The sequence below is a fragment of the Ranitomeya imitator genome, chromosome 4, assembly GCF_032444005.1.
Source record: "Ranitomeya imitator isolate aRanImi1 chromosome 4, aRanImi1.pri, whole genome shotgun sequence".
NCBI classification, from domain to species: domain Eukaryota; kingdom Metazoa; phylum Chordata; class Amphibia; order Anura; family Dendrobatidae; genus Ranitomeya; species Ranitomeya imitator.
In genome coordinates, this window is record NC_091285.1 from 430,574,983 (window position 1) to 430,581,265 (window position 6,283).

Here is a 6,283-nt window from a genome sequence, read left to right on the forward strand (position 1 = left end):
GGTGTCGCTGTAATCGTACTGACCCGAGGAATAAAGCTGCTTTATCAATTTTACCAAACGCGGAACAGTATAAACGCCTCCCCCAAAAGAAATTCATGAATAGCTAGTTTTTGGTCATTCTTCCTCACAAAAATCGGAATAAAAAGCGATCAAAAAATGTCACGTGCCCGAAAATGTTACCAATAAAAACATCAACTCGTCCCGCAAAAAACAAGACCTCACATGACTCTGTGGACCAAAATATGGAAAAATTATAGCTCTCAAAATGTGGTAATGCAAAAAATATTTTTTGCAATAAAAAGCGTCTTTCAGTGTGTGACGGCTGCCAATCATAAAAATCCGCTAAAAAACTATCTATAAAAGTAAATCAAACCCCCCTTCATCACCCCCTTAGTTAGGGAAAAATTAAAAAAATGTATTTATTTCCATTTTTCCATTAGGGCTAGGGTTAGAGTTAAGGTTAGGGCTAGGGTTAGGGCTAGGGTTAGGGCTAGGGTTAGGGCTAGGGTTAGGGCTACAGTTAGGGTTGGGGCTAAAGTTAGGGTTAGGGTTTAGATTACATTTACAGTTGGGAATAGGGTTGGGATTAGGGATAGGGGTGTGTCAGGGTTAGAGGTGTGGTTAGGGTTACCATTGGAATTAGGGTTAGGGGTGTGTTTGGATTAGGGTTTCAGTTATAATTGGGGGGCTTCCACTGTTTAGGCAAATCAGGGGCTCTCTAAACACGACATGGCGTCCGATCTCAATTCCAGCCAATTCTGCGTTGAAAAAGTAAAACAATGCTCCTTCCCTTCCGAGCTCTCCCGTGTGCCCAAACAGGGGTTTACCCCAACATATGGGGTATCAGCGTTCTCAGGACAAATAGGACAACAACTTTTGGGGTCCAATTTCTCCTGTTACCTTTGGGAAAATACAAAACTGGGGGCTAAAAAATAATTTTTGTGGGAAAAAAAAGATCTTTTATTTTCACGGCTCTGCGTTATAAACTGTAGTGAAACACTTGGGGGTTCAAAATTCTCACAACACATCTAGATGAGTTCCCTGGGGGGTCTAGTTTCCAATATGGGGTCACTTGTGGGGGTTTTCTACTGTTTAGGTACATTAGAGGCTCTGCAAACGCAATGTGATGCCTGCAGACTATTCCATCTAAGTCTGCATTCCAAATGGCACTCCTTCCCTTCCGAGCCCTCCCATGCGCCCAAACGGTGGTTCCCCCCACATATGGGGTATCAGCGTACTCAGGACAAATTGGACAACAAGTTTTGGGGTCGAATTTCTCTTCTTACCCTCGGGAAAATACAAAACTGAGGGCTAAAAAATAATTTTGGGGGGAAAGTTTTTTTTTTTGTTTTTTTTCACGGCTCTGCGTTACAAACTGTAGTGAAACACTTGGGGGTTCAAAGCTCTAACAACACATCTAGATGAGTTCCTTAGGGGTCTACTTTCCAAAATGATGTCACTTGTGGGGGGTTTCTACTGTTTAGGTACATTAGGGGCTCTGCAAACGCAATGTGACGCCTGCAGACCAATCCATCTAAGTCTGCATTCCAAATGATGCTCCTTCCCTTCCGAGCCCTCCCATGCGCCCAAACGGTGGTTCCCCCCCACTTATGGGGTATCAGCGCACTCAGGACAAATTGGACAAAAAAATTTGGGGTCCAATTTCTCCTGTTACCCTCGGGAAAATACAAAACTGGAGGCTAAAAAATAATTTTTGTGGGAAAAAATTTTTGTTTTATTTTTACGGCTCTGCATTATAAACTTCTGTGAAGCCCTTGGTGGGTTAAAGCGCTCAAAACACATCTAGATAAGTTCCTTAGGGGGTCTACTTTCCAAAATGGTGTCACTTGTGGGGGGTTTCAATATTTAGGCACATCAGTGGCTCTCTAAACGCAACATGGCATCCCATCTCAATTCCTGTCAATTTTGCATTGAAAAGTCAAACGGCGCTCCTTCCCTTCCGAGTTCTTCCATGCGCCCAAACAGTGGTTTACCCCCACATATGGGGTATCAGCATACTCAGGACAAATTGTACAACAACTTTTGGGGTCCAATTTCTTCTCTTACCCTTGGGAAAATAAAAAAATTGGGGGCGAAAAGATAAGTTTTGTGAAAAAATATGATTTTTTATTTTTACGGTTCTGCATTATAAACTTCTGTGAAGCACTTGGTGGGTCAAAGTGCTCCCCACACCTCTAGATAAGTTCCTTAGGTGGTCTACTTTCCAAAATGGTGTCACTTGTGGGGGGTTTCAATGTTTAGGCACATCAGGGGCTCTCCAAACGCAACATGGTGTCCCATCTCGATTCCAGTCAATTTTGCATTGAAAAGTCAAACGGCGCTCCTTCGCTTCCGAGCTCTGTCATGCGCCCAAACAGTGGTTTACCCCCACATATGGGGTATCGGTGTACTCAGGACAAATTGTTCAACAACTTGTGCGGTCCATTTTCTCCTGTTACCCTTGGTAAAATAAAACAAATTGGAGCTGAAGTAAATTTTTTGTGAAAAAAAGTTAAATGTTCATTTTTATTTAAACATTCCAAAAATTCCTGTGAAGCACCAGAAGGGTTAATAAACTTCTTGAATATGGTTTTGAGCACCATGAGGGGTGCAGTTTTTAGAATGGTGTCCCACTTGGGTATTTTCTATCATATAGACCCCTCAAAATGACTTCAAATGAGATGTGGTCCCTAAAAAAAAATGGTGTTGGAAAAATGAGAAATTGCTGGTCAACTTTTAACCCTTATAACTCCCTAACAAAAAAAATTTTGTTCCAAAATTGTACTGATGTAAAGTAGACATGTGAGAAATGTTTCTTATTAAGTATTTTGTGTGACATATCTCTGTGATTTAATTGCATAAAAATTCAAAGTTGGAAAATTGCGAAATTTTCATAATTTTCGCCAAATTTCCGTTTTTTTCAGAAATAAACACAGGTACTATCAAAGAATTTTTACCACTATCATGAAGTACAATATGTCATGAGAAAACAGTGTCAGAATCACTGGGATCCGTTGAAGCGTTCCTGAGTTATAACCTCATAAAGGGACAGTGGTCAGAATTGTAAAAATTGGCCCAGGCATTAACGTGCAAACCACCCTTGGGGGTGAAGGGGTTAAACATATGAGCATACGGACTATGTACAGCACCCTGGTACACCTGAGGGTGCCTTATACAGGCCACCTCCTCCAACCAATGGTATCCTCGGGAAACATTTAACCTGTTAGGGTCAAAGTGTCGACCAAAGTCCATATAGGTCATATTGTTATGTCCAGCTCTGTTTACCACTGACCCTTATTTTTCATGTATTTCATTCCTTTTTTATCCCCTTTCGTAATAATGGGAATTGACCCCTAAACAAAAAGAATTAAAAAAAAAAAGTTTATATTAATGGCATAAATCCAAAACGCCATATTGCAGAACCGAAGAATTACTACTACCCACAATACATTGAAGGAAATTAAAACACAGTATGTCATTTAAAGTCCACATTTAACCCCGTTGGTTGGTTGGTTTATTTACTTCCTAGATCCATTTTAATTCTTTTTGTTTCAGGAGCTTCTCCCTATTTCCCCCCTCCTCTGTATGGGTACTGTGTCAATCAGTCTGAATCTTATGTCCTTTTCTGTATGTCCAAGTTCAACAAAGTCTTTTGGAACTGGGAGGTCCATCCTTTTCTAATTGTATACCGATGGTGATTTATACGTGTTTTAAAATCGCATGTCGTTTCCCCGATGTACCATAAATTACATGGACATTGTAATAAATAGATCACAAAATCTGAATTACATGTTAAGAAGTGTCCAATAGAGTATTTTTATTTGTGTTGGGATGTTCAAAGGAACTAACTTTAATCATTAAAGGACAGTGTATGCATGTCAAACAGGGATAGCATCCCTTCCTTTCGTTACCCGTTAATGTTGTTTGTCTTGTTTTTATCATAGGGCTCACATCTGAATTAATCAGTATGTCTTTAAGGTTTTTATTTTTCAAAAATAAAAATAGATGCTCCATACCGTTCATTATTGCCCCAAAGATGCTCCATATAAAGCTGTGCCCCATATAATGCTCTGCACCGTTCATTATGGCCCCATAGATGTTCCATAGAAAGCTGTGCCATATAGAATGCTCTGCACCGTTCATTATTGCCCCATAGATGCTCCACATAAAGCTGTGCCATATATAATGCTCTGCACCATTCATTATGGCCCCATAGATGCTCCATATAAAGCTGTGCCACATATAATGCTCTGCACCGTTCATTATGGCCCCATAGATGCTCCATATAAAACTGTGCCATATAGAATGCTCTGCACCGTTTATATGGAGCATCTATGGGGCCATCATGAAGCTGTGCCATATAGAATGCTCTGCATCGTTCATTATGGCCCCATAGATGCTCCACATAAAGCTGTGCCCCATATATAATGCTCTGCACTGTTCATTATGGCCCTATAGATGCTCCATAGAAAGCTGTGCCATATATAATGCTCTGCACCGTTGATTATTGCCCCATAGATGCTCCATAAAAAGCTGTCCAATATATAATGCTGCTGCTGCTGCAATAAAAAAAATATCACATACTCACCTCTCTTGCTCAGGACGCCGGCGCTTTCAATATTTACCTGCTCCTCGTGCGGCTCCATCTCCAGCACTGACGCTCAGCAGAGGGTGCGCACTGACTACGTTACCGTGCCCTCTGACCTGAGCGTCACTGCCAGAGGACGCTAGAGACGGGAGCCACACCGGAGCGAGGAGCTTACCTGCCCCTGGCGCATTCCTGCAGTCCCTGCTTCCCCGGCGCTGCATCTTCTTCCTGTATTGAGTGGTCACAGTTACCGCTCATTTTCAGTCATGAATATGCGGCTCCACCTCTATGGGACGTGGAGCCGCATATTCATGACTGTAATGAGCGGTACCATGTGACCGCTCAATACAGGAAGAAGATGCAGCGCTGGAAGAAGCAGGGACTGCAGGGACCGCGCCGGAGCAGGTAAGTATAACTAGACAGCCCCCGCTCCCCCTCCCCTGCCGACCCCGGGTATGACTCGAGTATAAGCCGAGAGGGGGACTTTCAGCCCAAAAAAATGGGCTGAAAATCTCGGCTTGTACTCGAGTATTTACTTCAATGAGCTGCCGACACGGGGGAGGGCTCCCAGAAGAAGACATGCCTGATGGCTGTCAGGCTCTGTGGCTGGCATCGTCTGTGGCTGGCACAGGGGTGAATTAAGGGTAGCCAGGGCCCCGGGATGTTCAGACACTGTGGGCCCCCCCGGTCATGTGATGGGGGTCATGATATACCCGAACCGAATTATTCCAGAAAAATGGCCGGGCCCTACCCTACTGTAACCTATTAAATATTTGTTAAAATCTGCAATACAATTTAGGTATATTTTGACCAATAATATCACATACAAGGAACAAATACCACCGCACCATGACCAGACCACAAATTACAACCACAGTGATCGAATAATATCACATCCAAGGAAAAAATACCACCGCACCATGTCAAGACCACATATTACCACCACTTGGTGACCAAATAGCACATACAAGGGACAAATACCACAACACCATTTCCAGACCACATATTACCACCACATAGTGACTGAGTACTACAATACTGATCAGTAATAAAAAAACAAAAAAACAAAAACACAATACTATCACCATAAATGCCAGTATTCACAGGAGATCTGTACTTAGTATGCAGTGTCTGTGTAGAGGTAATACAGAGATCACTGGTGGTAGTATACACAGGAGCTCTGTATATAATGTATAGGTAATACAGTGATCACTGGTGACATTGTACACAGGACCGCTGTATATAGTATACAGTGTATAGTGTCAGTGTATAGGCAACACTGACTCACCAGTGATGTCTCTAGGTGAAGTCCTTCATCTTTCATCCAGCACAGACCGCCATCATTTCTTCCAGCCAGGACTCGTTTCTGCAGGAAATAACACACTTATCTCGAGCTCCGCTTGCAGAACACATTACTTAATTTTTCACAACTTCTACATTACACCACATGAAGAAAAAAAGGCGATATAGTATCACTCTGCACAGTAGCAGGACCGCCCCCCCCATTTAAAACAGTATACTCAAAAAATAAAATAAAAACATCACTGCAGTAATATCCCTTAATTCACTCCTATGGTAATAATATTCCCCACCCTGGCCCCGTGTGTCTCATTTCTGGCTCCAGCCATATGTTCTCGCATTCTGCCCTCATGAGTATCCATTCTACCCCATATGATCTCCACATCCTGCCCTATC